General features: G+C 48.4%; 1 protein-coding gene across 2 annotated transcripts in view; it reads right to left on the reverse strand.

Moving 5' to 3' along the window:
* The window catches only part of STK38L (serine/threonine kinase 38 like), a 65,906-nt gene that overhangs the window by 34,774 nt on the left and 13,121 nt on the right, over positions 1-18,011 (reverse strand). Inside the window, exon 1 of one of the 2 annotated variants that reach the window (XM_068170889.1) lies at positions 1,212-1,232. The exons of the other annotated variant lie outside the window; for it this stretch is intronic. The gene's annotated coding sequence lies outside the window, so the exon portion shown is untranslated. Of the gene's footprint in view, positions 1-1,211; positions 1,233-18,011 lie in introns of those variants that run through there. 2 annotated transcript variants of the gene reach the window in all.

Consider the following 18,011-nt stretch of genomic DNA (forward strand, 5'->3'; position numbering starts at 1 on the left):
AACTAATACCTTTTAAGGTGAGCCAATTAAAACCTTCAAACAGAAGCAAACCTGCACGTCCAAGTCAGGACAAGCAGATTGCTGAACTCTGCTCCAGGATTTTGGGTTTGGATTTGCCTACTGCCCTCTGTCAGGACAGCATTTTTCTCTTGTTGAGTTTTACTTGGATTTGGTGTGACAGTAATGGATTTGTTGGCAGATATGCAGCTGCTGTGTCACAAATAAAGGTGTTTTATAGTATCACACAGAGTATATGAGTTGTGTATTCTGGAGTGCAAGATGCCAGATTTCTGAGAATAAGAATGTATCTCTCTCGAGACTTGATGGGGTGCTTGGTGCCATGGGTGACTTGTTTAGGTGGGTTGGAGGCTATGAGCTTGGAGGTCTCTTCCAACCTGGTTCATTCAATGTATTCTATGTATGTAAAGAGGCTTTAACAGCATTCCAGCTGTGATGAGGTCAATATTTCTATTTCTTAATTTTTGTTCCCTTCAATTTTCCACTAAAGGAAGATGAGAGCTGTCAACTCATACCAGTCTTGACTAAAAACGATGGGTTTACACCATAATGGACACCTCAAAAAGCCAGGAGAACCTTCTGAGACTGTTGTACAGTACCACACTCTCTTTCTCCCTTCATAGGTGGGGAAAGATAAAAGTATCTGAGAGCAAATCTGCCAACACTGACACATCCAAATCCAACAGAACAATTGCTGACTGCACACTGGCATCTCAGATTCAACAACTTCAAGAAGTTATCTAATAGGGTAAACCAAACTGCTTTCTGATCACTTTGGAGCACCAGGACAGTGCAGCATTAACCCAGGCTTGAAATGGATCAACCTTTCCTCAAGGCATAATGAGCATGTTCTAGCACCAGCAAGCACCAGGGTATTCATCCTTTGCACACCTTGTATTCCTGATGGGATAAAGTACCACTGAAGCTTTGTTTCCTGTTGTTTGCCCCATGTTTCACCCCTTCTATGCTGACAGATGCAGACATTACCAAAGAGCCTGATTTTATTTGATAGCAACAAACTTGTCTTTATTAAGCCTGCAAAAAGGAGATCATTCTGGCACTAGCATACTGTGCTATAAGTAGTAGGGCTGACCCTCACTGTGTTCTACAGTAGCAAAAGACAGGCAAGAATCCACCCCTTAAGCTAAGAAGCTCAGAGAAAGCTATTTAACAAAGACAACACCTGCATTTACCTCACCATCACGCTGTGCTGCAGGCCCAGCAAAGCAGGAGGGCTGTATCACCAGAGGGTTTGCTGCCAGCACACACACCCCACCAGCCCTGCCTCCGGACCACCTTGTATCACAGCACGTTTCCTTGAGGCAGAACTTCACATTTATTTGCTCAGTTTGCAATTAGTGGCCCCAGTTGGCTCTGTCACTGTAGAAGAAAAACAATCCATGTTGTGAAAAATGAGATGTCCTGAGCTCTCCAGGTCCTCCAAAGCAAGTGGAAAAGAGTAAAGACCTGACAGCAGACACAAGGTACCTTGCACAATCCTATGCCAACTCACAGCCAACAAAACCTCTTTGTCCTTTCTCCTCCCACCTCTCTACCTCCAGTACCAAACCCCCAAACAAATCACAAACACAAAAATATTCAGCTGGGAGCAATGGAGTAAAAGCCTTAAGCATGACCTTTATAAAACAAATGATGCTGGAGGGAATGAGAACAGGAAGGAAGACACTCCAAAATGGGGTCTTTTCTTGACAACACATTACTTCCACTGACCTCACCACAGTAATAGGGACACTTTGAAAAGGTGCCACCCACAGTTCTTGGAAATCTCCTCAAAAACCTGCTAAATTCACCCAAATTCATGCCATCTGCATAATGGAACCATTCTACTCCCGCTGCATCACCAGCCTCGCTCTACGCTGCCTGGAGCACAAAGCAGGTCACACTAACCAACCAGCTGCACTTGGCCAGATATCCTCTGACCATGGAGAACCAAAGAATGTTCTTTCCACAGGGCCTGTTGCTTTGGAAAAACTGATACACCCTGAGCTGAGGCCGACAGAGACGTCAAACCGATCTAATGAACAGCAGACACCAAGCAGCACTCAGCCCACAGGGCAGTGGCTTGTGAGTGGCCAGAAGCAGAGACGCCGTGTGTGCTGCTTGGCCCAAAGACCAAGCCTGTGCCTCCTGGCCCGATGGCTGAAATCAGAGGGCAAGCCTTTCTCCTGGTGCCTGCTGTGCTCATTAGTAAGAGCCTAAAGTACAGGCCCAAGGGAGAGAGGGATAAGATACTACAAATGTGGGGTAACCAGGGAGTATCTTGTCCCACGAGGCAGGTCAGTCAGGATTCCAGGATGCTCCTAAGAACAACAAGAAGAAGGTACAGCAGCAGAAAGGGGATAGCAGCCCCAGTGCCAGCAAGCTGGAGTCCTCAAGAATCTCTTCTGAGCAAGTCTCTCCTGACCCACCATCTCCTTTCTGGTGGAAGAAAGCTGCTTGGTCCAAGCACACATTTGATCCTTTGGTTCTCAGAGCTTTCTATGTGGGAAGCAGACAAAGGTCAGGCAGTATCAACCACAGCTTCAGCCTGTGCTCCCATCCATTACAACACCTGCAAGCAAATTATCAATTGATTTTCCTGAAAGCATTTCCACCACTGGAAATCTGACACCCAGCTTGTGCTGCACAACTGGCGACTCAACACTCACCACCTCTCCAGGCCGCCTGGCAGCTCTGACAGTTCTTCATTAATGCTTGTGCATTAGACTATTGGATTAAGGTTCCAGTTAATGACAGCAAAATCACTGAGGCATCCAATCCCACCTGCTACAAGTCAAGAGGAGGAGAGATGGAAGAAGTCAAAGCAACTGGAGAACTGTTCTCTCCAGAACAAAACACTTGGCTCTCGGTGGGATCATTATCTGATCAGGAAGGAATGAGAGCACAAGCTTGAAACTTCTCACACATTATCTACAGCCTTCATAGGTCTAGCTTGAGGCATCTGGGGATCAGAGGATCAAAGGTGAGGGAGAGCACATAACCGTCACTTGGTGGGTGGAAGGATAGAGGTTTGACACCCTCAGTAATTTCAGCACTTACATATCCACATACCTTTAGATGTTGAAGAGGAAAGGATGACAGGGATGAAACAGGATCCAAACACAGATGTGCTATAAGCTTTGAAGAAATCTGCTGTGAGAAAAAACAACCAACAAACCTCCCCCCCAAAAAACCCACACACACATCAGAAAGCAACATTCCTCCCAAAGCAGGTGCATTCATCATCTCAGAGCCACCTCACATGCTTCTCAATTTTGATGTTAACTTCTGAAGTGACTTCTCACTTCAGTGAGCATATAAATATCTGAGAGAATGCTGCATGCAGTGAAAACTGAAACCAGACTTCCCATCTATCTGCCTTAGTAGTTTCACATTTCTCAGGATACTACAATAACCTATTTGATCAATTCTTGCTTTCACACAGAAAAAGAGCAAATCTGTGTTAGTTAGGCCTTGGTGGGTGTCATTAACTCTGCTTCAGTTCCATAAGAAGGGGTCTGAAGATGTCAGTTTCCTCACAGACAAAGCTTCTGCACAACTGTTTTACCACATAGCTTGTTCATTCTATCAAATAAGCCCAAATCTATTCTATCAACTTGACCTGGACCTAAGTCACACAGTGGAAATATTCTCAGTTTAGAAGCCATGCATGTAGTATGCTTGCCTCCTTACAGAGAGCACAAGAAAGCAACTTACAAAACCAGGCACTAAAAACCCAACACTGACAATGATTAGATCTGAAAAATGAAGTGCCATCTAGGAAAGCAGCATGGATAGAGCAGGGCTTCAAGTCTGAGAACCAGCCCTGATGCCTCCAAAGTGTTTGAATTCTCTCATGGAGAGGCTGGACACCTATAGCACAGAGGTTCCCTGACTACTACTTCTGTAACTCACTTTGAATCCACTTCCAAAGCTTTTGAGGAACCTCCAGAAATAAGGAAAACACAAGAGGATCCTGAAGTACGAGCAGCAAGCAAAAGGGAATTTCCACTACTCAAACCTACATCAATTCTGGGCTGGTATTTTTCAGCTATTGGAGTCTGACACCAATACTTTTATTATTACTGAATACCATTATCCATGTTTGAGAATGAAGCCTTACCCAAACTTCATTTATGTCAATAAAAAGAACAACTTCAGCTCAGCAGTTTTTGACCTACCAATCCTCTTTTGCATCTGGGTGATGCTAGCTGTGCCACTGCTGTTACTGAAGTTGAGAGTTACCAGAACAGCATCTTTGCTAAGCACAGCCCCAGGGCACATCTCAGAAAGAAAAGTTAAGTGTTGTGTTCCTGAAGCTCATGTTTCCAGTAGCATCACCAGTCACAAGCCCCCTATTCAACATGCCACATGAAGGAAGCAAGGTGGCCTGCCAAGTAAAACCCATCAGAAACTTCATGCACAGATTCTTCTTTAACACTATTGCCAAGATCAGATCTTTCTGACATGGAATCACAGCATGTTAGGGGTTAGAAGGGATCTCCAGAGATCGAGTCCAACTCCCTTGCCTCACATAGGGCAGGCTGCACAGGAACACATCATCCAGGAGTGTTTTGGAAGCCTGGCACCCTCCAGCTTCGACAACAGCCCCCACCCGAGAAGGGAAAACGAAGTAGCAAGACTGCAACAAGACCTCACTACCTCATCAGCATTTCATTTACCTTATTTATACACTTCATTTCCTTCAGCTGGTTATTTATTCCCCAGTGTGCACTACGTTCTACTAAGTTTTGATACTTCACAGTTACAGACTGAATTACATTTCTTCTATTTAAAGTATCACTAAGAACCGAAGTAAAATTAGCCCTGCCGGAAGAGGCTTTGCTATTTAGAGGCAAAAGATGTTCAAATGTTTTAGCCATTTTAAGTCATTATTGCTCTCCCCACAGAGTGTCTGGGTAGACTGTCAGTTACAGCCACAGCTAAAACCAGAAACCTCTCCCTTGGTATGATTTCTTGCACACCACCTTTGCTGAGGCATCATAAAACCATTTTCAGTTAGAAAAGCCCTTCAGGATCAAGTCCAACCATTACACACATCCATGGGCCCAGACACCATCCACCCAAGGGTGCTACAGGAGCTGGCTGATGTCACTGCCAGCCTGCTCTCCATAGTACAGGACAGGCCTTGAAGGTCAGGACATGTGCCTGAGAGAAGGCTGGTGTCACCCCCAGCCACAAAACAGGTTCTGAGGAGGACCCAGGTAATGACAGACCCATCAGCCTATTGTCAATCCCTGGGAACATCATGGGGCAAATCCTCCTGGGGACTATGACAAGGCAACTGAAGAAGGTGACAGGGAAAGGCCAACATGGATTCACCACAGGTCATACATGACAAACCTGACTGCCTTCTATGACAAGGTGACACACTCAGCTGATGAGAGAGGTGGACACTGTCTGTCTGGATCTCTCCAAGGCTTTCCATGGCCTCCTCCCTGAGGAGCTGACCTGCAGTGACCTAGACAAGTGGTCTGTGGGGTGGGTGTGGAGCTGGCTGCCAGGCCCTCCCCAGAGGGTGCTAACAAAGAGCTCTTTCTCAGACTGGCAACCTGTCCCTCGTGGGGTCCCCAGGGGATCAACACTGGGCCCAGGGCTGGTTGCTATCTACATTAATGATTTGGAGATTGGAATTAAGAGCACCCTGATGAAGTTTGCTGACAACACAAAAACGAGTGGGGAAGTTGACACCCCAGCAGGGAGAACCACCCTCTGGGAAGACCTTGATGGGCTGGTTGAGTGGGCAAGAAGGAAGTGCATGAAGTTTAACAAAGCCAGGTGTAGGGTCTTGCACCTGGGAACACAGAACCCAGGAATGCAGCTCAGACTGGGAGCCACCCAGCCTGAGAGCAGCACTGGGGAGAGGGGCCTGGGGGTCTTGGTGGACAAATGGCTAAACATGTGTGAACAGAGTGCTGCAGTGGCAAAGAGAGCCAACAGGATGCCAAGTTGCATTAATAAGGGCATCACAAGCAGGAATAAAGATGTCATTCTCCCACTCAGCACTGGTCTGGCTGCACCTTGAGCACTGTGTGCAGTTTTGGTCCTCACTATACAAGAAGGATGTGGAGAGGCTGGAAAAGGTCCAGAGAAGGGCTACAAGAATGATCAGAGGGCTGGAAATCCTAACCTATGAAGGAAGAAACTGGGTTTGTTCACCCTTGAGAAGTCTATGGGAGACCTCATAACCATGTGCAAGTACATGAAGGGCATCTGTCATGAGGAGGAAGACTCCCTTTGTACAGAGTCCCGTGGCAAAGACAAGGGGTGATGGGCACAAGCTGCTGCTCAGGAGATTCAGGCTGGACGCCAGAAAAAGGTATTTTCACCATTGGAACTATGAGACATTGGAATAAACTCCCAAAGGAGGTAATGGATTCCCCTATGTTAGAGAGTTTCAAGGCCCAGCTTGACAGGGTGCTGGGCCCTCTCACTTAAGCTGTATTATTACCCTGAAAGGTTGGAGGTCCCTTCCAACCCATGAATTACCTAACTCTACCAAGTCTGGTACTAAATCATGTCCCACAGCACACCACCCCTACATTTTCAAAACACCTCCAGGCACAGGGATTCAACCACCTCCCCAGAAGGCCCCTTCCAGTGTTTGATAACACTTTCAGTAAAGAAGTTCCTCCTAACAGCTAACCTAAAGGCCCGCTGGTACAAGCTGAGGCCATTTCCTCTCATCCTACCACTTGGGAAAAGAGACCAACCCCCACCTCATTACAGTCTCCTTTCATGGAGCTGCAGAGAGCCAGGAGACCACTCCTCAGCCTCTTTTTCTCCAGAATAACTAACCCCAGCTACCTCAGCTGCTCCTCACAAGACCTGCTCTCCAGACCCCTCACAAGCTTTGCTGCCTTTTTCTGGACCTGCTCCAGCACCTCAACCTCTTTCCTGCAGTGAGGGATGCAAAACTGAACACAGTACTTCAGGCGTGGCCCCACCACTGCCACTCATTCCCTCCTATGGAGTTTGTCCAGAAGTCAGAAGCATGCAACAGGGCCTTGGCTTTTAACGTGGCTCACAAATGAATCCCACAAATCATTCCAATGCAACCACTGCAAGAAGGAAATCTTTCCTAATATGGAATAAAAACTGAATATTGGAGCGGTGCTGTGCTCCAGGATTTCCTGCTATTCAAAGCTGGGCAGCAGAAGTCTCCCATGAACAGCAGCTAATTTCCATGAGCAGCAAGGATGGCTGACAACTGTATTTCCCTGATGGGACTAGATAGAGGTTGGGTGACATTAGACATGTACATGTAAAATGTGTATGTATACCTAGATAAAACAAACTGTGCATCCCTACAGCTACATAAAACACATGGATTTGGTTTCCTCCTTTTAAAGTTCATCTTGTGTCCACTTCAAGAAGCAAAAAACCCTTTTGTTCCTAACATCACAACCTTTGCTTTGGCTAACAATGGGAGATTTGCAGACTGCACTGTGTTGGACAGGACCTACAAAGGTCCAACCCCCCTGCAGTGAGCAGGGACATTGCCAACTAGATCAGGCTGCCAGTTTCCAACTAGATCAAGTCTGATCATGAATGTCTCAAGGGATGTGGCCTCAACCACATTCCAGGGCAACCTGTTCCAGTATTTTCTCTCTCTCATTGCAAAGAGCTCCAGGCTGAACAGCCCCAATTCTATCAGCCTGTCTTCATAGGAGAGGTGCTCCAGCCCTCTGATCATCTTTGCAATCTCCCTGCATCAGGGGCCCCAGAGCTGGGCACAGTACTGCTGCTGAGGTCTCACCAGAGCAGAGTAAAGGGGCAGAATCACCTCTCGTGACATTGAGCTCTGCCCTTTGAATGTGATCATCCACAATTCCTTATCCACTGGACAGGCCACCCATTAAATTCATAGCTCTCCAGCTTAGAGAGAAAGATGTTGTGTGGGACAGAGTAAAAGGCTCTATGGAAGTCCAGATAGATGACATCCACAGGTCATCCCTTATCCACTGAAGTAGTCACTCCGTTGTAGAAAGCCACTAGGTTGATCAGGTAGGACTTGCCCTTGGTGAAGCCATCACAGCTGTCTCTAATCACTCCCCAGACCTCTGTATGATCCAGTATAGCTTCCTAGAGGATCTGCTCCATGATATTCCCAAGGACAGAGGTGAGGCTGGCAGATTAGTAATCTCCAGGGTCCTCTTTTTTACCTTTTTTAAAACTGGGTGCTGTGTTTTCCTTTTTTTCAGTCTCCCGAGACTCCACCTGACAGCCAGAACTTCTCCAGTATTATGGAGCCTGGCTCTGCAACTGCATCAGCCAATTCCTCCAGACCTCTGGAATGTTTAGGAGAACAAATTTACTAATAAGGTCGCTTCCATTTTGGCTCCACTTGTCTCAGCTGTTGGCAACACCCTTACATTCTTTTAAGAGCCATTATGGACAACTCTGTCACAAAGTTAGAAAGTACATTTTGAGACACTCTGTACCCAGGACACTGACTCAGCACTGAAGGCCCTGTGATGGCACAGTAAAGTCTGTATGAGCTTTAAAACAACTGTTTTTATTTCCTCTACAGAAGGCTTTTTAAGACAATTTGGCTTTTAGCAGTACCCACTCAAATTGCTTTACCATGTGGCTGCAAGATAGGGTCCTCCCCCCCCATTAATATTATGTCAAGAGTGAGGAGACAATAGAGAGGTTTTACTTCTCCTCCATCAGTAAAGAAGGGCTACAGCTAGGAATTGCAAGGGAATAGAGGTGAGGTGTATCCATGCACTGCTCTGACTTCCAAAACACGCTCCAAAGGAGAGGTCAGCTCTCAGTGACAAGGCCCTCAGGGACTAAACAAAGCAGAAATCACCATAAGGGAACTAGACTTACTCCCATGCAGCCAGGGCTTACCACGGCACCTGAATCGATGCATTGTAATTCCTTGGCCACAAGATGCATCAGTAGCCTGCTGAAAGGCTAAGAATGCTTTGCAGTGAAACTGCATTTCACAGCTTCATCTACCTCATTTGCATTAGCTGGCAGATGAGCTGGCCAGGCCACTCTCCATCATTTTCCTCCAGTCCTGGCTCACCAGAGAGGTCCCAGGTGACTGGCAGCTGGCCAGTGTGGTCCCCATCCACAAGAAAGGCGAGATGGAGGAACCTGGAAACTCCAGGCCTGGCAGCCCGACCTCAGTGCCAGGGAAAGTGATGGAGCAGATTATCCTGGAGGCAATAACTGCACACCTGAAGGATGGCCAAGGGCTCAGGTCCAGCCAGCATGGATTTAGGAAGGGCAGATCCTGCCTCTCCAACCTGATCTCCTTCTATGCTCAGGTGACTGCCTGGTGGATGTGGGGCAGGCTGTGGATGTAGTCTACCTGGACTTCAGCAAGGCCTTTGACACTGTCCCCCACAGCAAACTCCTGGCCAAGCTGTCAGCCCCTGGCTTGGACAGCAGCTCTCTGAGCTGGGTTAGGAACTGGCTGGAGGCTGAGCCCAGAGAGTGGTGGTGAATGGTGCCGCAGCCAGCTGGCAGCCAGGCACCAGTGGTGTGCCCCAGGGATCAGTGCTGGGCCCTGTGCTCTGTAATATCTTCACTGATGATCTGGATGAGGGGGTTGAGTCAGTCATCAGCAGATTTGCAGATGACACCAAGTTGGGAGCAGATGTTGGTCAGTTAGAGGGCAGAAGGGCCTTGACTGACTGGACAGATGGGCAGAGTCCAACAGGATGGCATTCAACAAGTCCAAGTGCCAGGGGCTGCACTTTGGCCACAGCAACCCCATGCAGAGCTACAGGCTGGGGTCAGAGTGGCTGAGAGCTGCCAAACAGAGAGGGACCTGGGGGTGCTGACTGACAGCTGCCTAAACATGAGCCAGCAGTGTGCCCAGGTGGCCAAGAGAGCCAATGGCATCCTGGCCTGCATTAGGAACAGTGTGGCCAGCAGGAGCAGGGAGGTCATTGTGCCCCTGGACTCTACACTGGTTAGGCCACACCTTGAGTCCTGTGTCCAGTTCTGGGCCCCTCAGTTTAGGAAGGACATTGAGAGACTTGAAGGTGTCCAGAGAAGGGCAACAAGGCTGGGGAGAGGCCTTGAGCACAGCCCTGTGAGGAGAGGCTGAGGGAGCTGGGGTTGTTTAGCCTGGAGAAGAGGAGGCTCAGGGGAGACCTCATTGCTCTCTACAACTACCTGAAGGGAGGTTGTAGCTAGGAAGGGGTTGGTCTCTTCTCCCAGGCAACCAGCACCAGAACAAGAGGACACAGTCTCAAGCTGCACCAGGGGAGGTTTAGGCTGGAGGTGAGGAGAAAGTTCTTCACTGAGAGAGTCATTGGTCATTGGGATGTGCTGCCCAGGGAGGAGGTGGAGTCCCCATCCCTGGAGGTGTTCAGGAGGGGATTGGATGTGGCACTTGGTGCCATGGTCTGGTCATGAGGTCTGTGGTGACAGGTTGGACTCAATGATCCTGGAGGTCTCTTCCAGCCTTGGTGATACTGTGAATGCATGGTGCCACCCTCCCTAGCTGGGAGGCAGACTTAGGAAGGTGGGGGTGGAGCTGTGCCATACTCCCTCAACCAAAGCTCAGAAGAGCTCAGGCCATCAGTCCCAAAGATGGGAAAACGTTATTTCACTAAGAACTATAATGGCAACATTTGATCCCTGCAGTGATAAGGCTGACAACTGAAAAAAGAAAGTATAGTATAGTATCAGTCAGGGTTGGAAGGGACCACAAGGATCACCTAGTTCCAACCCCCCTGCCATGGGCAGGGACACCCCACACTAGATCAGCCTGGCCAGAGCCTCATCCAGCCTGGGCTTAAACACCTCCAGGGACGGCATTACCGTTCTACCTTATCAGACTGGTTCAGGGGAGAGCAGTCAATACAACTGTGCTCTTACATTGGAATGTTTCTATTGCTTTGAGAACAGAGATCATGGTATCAACCTATAGATGGCTTTGAGCACAAAGACACACTGCAAGTGGGTAGCTGGAGATTGGGTTTTTTTTCTCTGTATACCTAAACCTCCCAAACAGCTTTTCCACTGGTAGACCCAGAGCTTTGCCCTAATGAAACTGAGCCTTCTTGCAGCCTATGGCTTAACACCCCAACTGCTCACCTCCTCTAGAATGAAGAGTGACCAGAAGTGCTTTGTATGGGGGGGTGTATATGCACACACAATCTCTCCACAATTACATACCCACTCTCCCAGGAAGATAAGAGCAAGGAAGAGAAAAGGAAAAGGAAAGAAAATATTTGAGCCTAGATAAAAGATGATGGGGTTTGATGAGCACTAGTTCCCTGTGGAAGGTCATTCTCCAGCCTTGGCCTGGGATAGCTCAGACTAGGTGGGGTTTTCCTTTAATTTCTAAGATTGGATTCTATTATCTAGCTTCCTGGTTAAAGGACTGAAGAGGCAAAGGTGGGGTGCAAGTAAAAGCTCTGGTTATATCCAGCTGTAAGAGAAAGCAAGATGAAGCAGGAACAGAGGATACCTGCTTAAGTTTCTGTGAGGTATCAAAGCCACATATGGCTGCCATGCAACAGTTAGACATGCAAGAATGGCCACATTTTCAGACTAATAAAACCCCAAAATCTTAAAGAGCCCAGTTTCATACACTTTCAAGATAGAATGGAATAAACCAGGTTGGAAAAGACCTTTGAGATCATCAAGTCCAACCCATCACCCAACACCATCTAATCAACCAAATCCTGGCACCAAGTGCCTTATCCAGTCTTTTCTTAAACACTTAAAGTGATGGTGACTCCAGCACATCCCTGGGCAGTACATTCCAGTGGCCAATCTCTCTTTCTGTCAAGAACTTCTTCCTAACATCCAGCCTAAACCTTCCTTGGTGCAGCTTGGGACTGTGTCCTCTAAATCAATTATGGCAAAAAATAGTAGAACAGATTGACAGCTTCTTCAGGAACAAACCTTTCCCATCAAGAAAGCCTCCAGAACAGAAGCTCTGCAGCAGGTCTTAAGAGCTAAGCACACTCTTGGCTGAGCAATGGAGCAAGACTCACCAGTAAGAATGACTCTTCATGGAACACAGGTCACCTCATACAAGACTATGAGCATGACAAGAAAGCAGAAGGAAAAGCAACACTTGTACTCCCGTAGAAGGGCTCTTACTATTCCTTTTCAAGGTCTCTACTGCCCTCAAAGGTGACTAAGTGTCATTGTGCCTCCATTTCTTTCTCTGTCAAGATGAAGATAAGTGGAGTTACATGTAGGATATTCAAATGGAAATACCAGTTCAGTGCAAACAGTGTGTAAGGGTGGAGACTGGTGGATTGCCAAATGAAGAAGTCTTTCAGGCAGCAATCTGAATTGCTTGGCAAATTGGGTACAACCAGCTATTTCCCATAAAGAGTAACCAGAGAAAAACCTCAAAGAAGCCATAGGAAGCATGAGATCATTTCCACTCTTGAAAGATCATTTAAAGTTGATGTTTCCTCAAGGGGATGGGCCCAATGCACAAGGTCCTTGAACAGAAAGGCTAAACATTGCTGCCAAGTTCTGTTTCCAGGTGTGTCAACAGAGGTCTACAAACTGCTTCTTACAGAGGTCCCTCCCTCTTGCTTTGCTGGTCCCTCCACTGCTGGCCATGCCCTCTTAAAATTTTCCCAATAATGCATCCACAGCCATACAAGAGTAGAATGAACTCAGCTGCGTGGCAAAACTCAGTTACAGCTGGTCAGTATTCAAGGACCACCTCCTCTGTGTCCAGGAGCTCTGTGTACCAACAAAGAGAAAAGCAGGTAAGAATGCTAGGAGGCCTGCCTGGATGGGCAAGGAGCTACTGGACACACTATTACTTAAAAGGAAACTCTACAGGAAGTGGAGGGAAGGACAGGTAGAACAGGGGGAATACAAGGAAGCTGCCCGAGCAGCAAGAGTCCTGGTCAGGAAAGCCAAAGCAGAGTTTGAGTTGAATCTAGCCAGGGAGATTAAAGGGAATACTAAGAACTTTTACAGGTATATTAATGGGAAGAAGAAGACTAGGGAAGGTGTGGGCCCCCTCAGAAAGGAAAATGGTGACATGGTCACCTGTGATGAGGAAAAGGCTGAGGTACTTAATAACTTCTTTACCTCAGTCTTCACTGCAAGGGCCTCTAGCCACACTCCTGATGTTATGGAAGTCAAAGCCAGGGACAGGGAGGAAGAACTGCCCATTGTAAGTGCAGATCAGGTTCGTGATCATCTGAAGAACCTGAAAGTGTTCAAGTCCATGGGACCCGACGGGTTACACCCACGGGTACTGAGAGAACTGGCAGATGAGGTTGCTGAAACCCTCTCTATTATATTTCAAAAGTCATGGCAGTCTGGGGCAGTCCCCACAGACTGGAAAAGGGGAAACATTGCCCCCATCTTCAAAAAGGGCAAGAAGGAGGAACCAGGGAACTCCAGGCCAGTCAGTCTCACCTCTGTGCCCGGAAAGATCATGGAGCAGATACTCCTGGAGTCACTACTCGCTCAAAAGAATAGTGAAGAGGTGATTGGGAACAGTCAGCATGGCTTTGCCAAGGGCAAATCCTGCCTGACCAACCTGGTGGCCTTCTATGAGCAGGTGACAAAATTAATAGACGAGGGGCGAGCAACTGATGTCGTTTACCTGGACCTGAGCAAAGCCTTCGACACTGTCCCACACCACATCCTGGTCTCCAAACTGGTGACACATGGGTTTGATTGGTGGACCACTAGATGGATAAGGAACTGGCTTGATGGCCGCACCCAAAGAGTGGCTGTCAATGGCTCCATGTCCCAGTGGAGGCCAGGGACAAGTGGAGTCCCTCAGGGATCAGTCCTGGGACCTATCTTATTCAACATCTTTGTGGGTGACATGGACAGTGGCATTGAGTGCACCCTCAGCAAGTTTGCTGATGACACCAAGCTGTGTGGTGCAGCAGACACGCTGGAGGGAAGGGAGGCCATCCAGAGGGACCTGGACAGGCTGGAGAGGTGGGCACAGGCCAACCTCATGAAGTTCAATAAGAGCAAGTGCAGGGTCCTGCATCTGGGTCGAGGCAATCCCAGGCACAAATACAGGCTAGGCAGTGACTGGCTGGAGGGTAGCCCTGAGGAGAGAGACTTGGGGGTGCTGGTGGACAAAAAGCTCAACATGAGCTCTCAGTGTGCACTTGCAGCCCGCAAAGCCAATCAGATCCTGGGCTGCATCAGGAGAAGTGTGGCTAGCAGGTCGAGGGAGGTGATCCTCCCCCTCTACTCAGCCCTGGTGAGACCCCACCTGGAGTACTGTGTCCAGTTCTGGAGCCCCTATTACAAGAGGGATGTGGAGGTGCTGGAACGTGTCCAGAGAAGGGCCACGAGGATGATCAGAGGGCTGGAGCACCTCTCCTGTGAGGACAGACTGAAGGAGTTGGGGCTGTTCAGTCTGCAGAAGAGAAGGCTCCGAGGTGACCTAATTGTCGCCTTCCAGTATCTGAAGGGGGCCTACAGGAAGGCTGGGGAAGGACTTCTCAGGATCTCAGGTAGTGATAGGACTAGGGGGAATGGAATGAAGCTGGAGGTGGGGAGATTCAGGCTGGATGTGAGGAGGAGGTTCTTCACCATGAGAGTGGTGAAACCCTGGAATGGGTTGTCCAGGGAGGTGGTCGAGGCCCCGTCCCTGGGGGTGTTTAAGAGCAGGCTGGATGAGGCTCTGTCCAGCCTGATCTAGTGTGGGGTGTCCCTGCCCATGGCAGGGGGGTTGGAACTAGATGATCCTTGTGGTCCCTTCCAACCCTGAATGAAACTATGAAACTATGACCACCTCCCTGCACAACCCATTCCAGGGTCTCACCACTCTCATGGTGAAGAACCTCCTCCTCACATCTAGCCTGAATCTCCCCACCTCCAGCTTCATTCCATTCCCCCTAGTCCTATCACTACCTGAGATCCTGAGAAGTCCTTGCCCAGCCTTCCTTTTTATTCATATGTTTTATTTCCTATGTGCAAAACCAAACCCTTAAAAAAAGCCAAGAAAGACAACCCCCCCCAACATGTGCTTCAGCTGTGCCTCGGTTACCCTGTGAGAAACGTCACTCCCGCACCAGGCCGTGTGAGGAGGCTAAAGGCGCTCACATGCACAGAGAACCTGGTCTCTTAAGAGGAAAGATGATGAAGTACTATAAAAAATAACTTTTTCTGAAAATTCATTAGTTAACCTGCCCCCAAAGTTTCAGACTTGTGGCCCCTTCTTTGTCACCATGACCTCATTGTGGCCTTCCAGTATCTGAAGGGGGCCTACAGGAAGGCTGGGGAGGGACTGCTCAGGATCTCAGGGAGTGATAGGACTAGGGGGAATGGAATGAAGCTGGAGGTGGGGAGATTCAGGCTGGAGGTGAGGAGGAAGTTCTTCCCCATGAGAGTGGTGAAGCCCTGGAATGGGTTGTGCAGGGAGGTGGTTGGGGCACTGTCCCTGGAGGTGTTTAAGCCCAGGCTGGCTGAGGCTCTGGCCAGCCTGATCTAGTGTGGGGTGTCCCTGCCCATGGCAGGGGGGTTGGAACTAGGGGATCCTTGTGGTCCCTTCCAACCCTGACTGATACTTCTCCACCCTGCCCACTCAAACATACTGGACAGTTACCTGCTACAGTCAGCTGCAGAAGCATTTATGGGTATATTGTGGATAAGCAACTGAGATGTTTTTCAGTGTGCTGAGGACAGGGGTGAAGTCTGATTCTGATTTCAGAATCTGGAGGAAAATACATGGGAAAAGGTGACAGAAAGGACAATTAATGTACTGCAAGTGGCCAAGTTCGGCGGTAACATCTTCAAGCTGGGCTACACTCAACCTTGGCAAAACGCTGCTGCTGTGAGTGCAGATGAAAGCATCCATTTCAACGATTCCCCACCAGTCAATGTTTACACATTCTGTCACTTTTATGCAAAGAACACCAATCAACTGCCTTTTAAAAGTACTGTTCAGTAGACAACGTCTGGAAAGTTACACCAGTTACCGGGGAAAGCCACACACAGTGTCAGGAATGGAGGTTGTGATGCTGATGTAACACAGGGACAGAAAGAATGCTCCTCAGTTTCAACAACCACTAGGAAGCAGCAGCTCTGCTACAGTCCCTTCACTTCTGGAAACAGAGTACTACAAAAATGGAGAAAAGTCTAGTAACATGTTAGTACAGAATCAAACTCATTGACAGCTGTGATGCCTCAAGGAATTCATTATTGCTTCCATTGAGTTTCCCTTGCACATTGACAAAAAGAAAGCCAAGTAAATCCCCTGATTTGAGCAGTACCTCTGACAGTCAGAAATGGTCTGTGCAAAACCCAGCACTTTTTCCCCACGGATCATGCTCCATTGATACTGAGCCCTAACTCCTCATCCCAGATGCATAATAAAAATTTCACTACTGTTCCTAGGTTTAAGGTAACACAGGGATGGAAGCAAGGTCTGAAGGCTAGTCTGGTGTGGGTTGGCTTTTTTGCATCCCCTTGTGTAAAACCTTGCAAAATGTATCAGTAATGAAGTATGGAAATATCATCATTTTCTGATGGCATCCTCCAGGAGTGAAAGGTATGCCCTCCCCCTTCCCAGCATGCCAAAGCTGCAAAGGTTTCTTGAGGTTCTTCACCAAACCTCAAGCTGCTGTCCTCTCCTTTGGGTTATTCCTCGTGGATAACAATGCCAGAAAGCATCTCCATCTTCCAACGAGCTGGAGCTGACAGCTTTATTCTGCTTCTCTGTGTGATATGCCTTCCTCCCAGCTTTCATTCACCCCACTACAGTCTTCTTCCACCCAGATCTCCAGGAAATTTACAAAATTAAAACTCATCTTGGAAAAGCAAATCAGCAATTGTATCACTGTTGGCTACAAAGGAAAGTAAATGAACCCAATCCTGGGAGGACTCTGAAGGTGTATGAACATGAGCTTGACCAGAAAACCTCCTTTGTAACAGGTACCAACAGCAGCCTAGGGAACAGACCCCTTCCAACACCACTCACTGAGTGATAGAAATGGATCCAAGATTATGTATAGGCTTACATAGTACCCCAAAAATGAGGAAAATGTCATTTTTATTAAAGGGGAAGTGAGGCAGAAAAAAAAAATCAGAGCCATAAATATTAAAATAACTAACTAAAGGAAACATCAGCATCCGTGGCACAGAACTTCATTTGCAGCTACGGCCACTCTCGGGGCTGATGCACACAGCCTCGGGGAGAGAATGCAGCTGTGTCGAGCAGCAGCTGCTCCTTTACTGAGCTTAAAGGAGCAGCGGGACGCTCGGAGCGGTCCCGGGTTTGGTGCAGCATAGGCACAAACAGTGCTTTGGTCTTCCCTGAGGTTCACAGGGCTCAGAGCGGCACACGGCGGCTCCTCTCCCGCTACGGCGGGGCTGGGCATGCGTGCACTCGGTCTCCATCAAGTCCTATCTCCCCGGCAGCTGGGCAGAGCTTACCCTCAGGGGCTGGTCCGGTCCTCCGGTGGCACGGTGGGCTCTCCCGGTCGGTACGACTGGCCGTGGTGATGCTGGGCTCCTTGGGCTCAGCCAAGGTCCTCCCTCTGGAGATGATCCTCACAACTGCTTCTCACCACGCAGAGGCTTTCAGTATGGTGCAGGTATGACAGAAGCTAACAACGAGCTCAATGGCAGAGGCTATGGCTCGAGAGTTGTTCTCTCGAGCAAGCACAGCGACGAAGTGCAAGAGGGGGCAACTTGTTTACCAACTGGGTGATACTTATAGATTCCTCGAGGCTGGGTTCAACCAATGAGCACTCTCACAGACAACTGGCTCCAGCCTAGAGAAAGCCTGAAGCCAGAGTTATGCCATACCTGGTATTTGCACCAGCACTGCATGTGCTGGGTGCCTGCTGGCCTGGCTAATGCCTTGGCTTTTGTCTTCCTCCTGGAGGAGGGGAAACTTGTCCACATGCTGGGACAAGATTCACTATCTGGGCATAATGTGCCTTCACCACAAGCACATTCTTCACCTTCTGGAGAAAACCAAACAAATTCTTTTGTTTGCTGACAGGGTAATCAGGAGTCTGTGAATCCATAAGTTT

Source organism: Melanerpes formicivorus, unplaced genomic scaffold, assembly GCF_026170545.1.
Source record: "Melanerpes formicivorus ecotype bairdi unplaced genomic scaffold, bMelFor1.0.p_v2 SCAF_3, whole genome shotgun sequence".
Taxonomy (NCBI): Eukaryota; Metazoa; Chordata; class Aves; order Piciformes; family Picidae; genus Melanerpes; species Melanerpes formicivorus.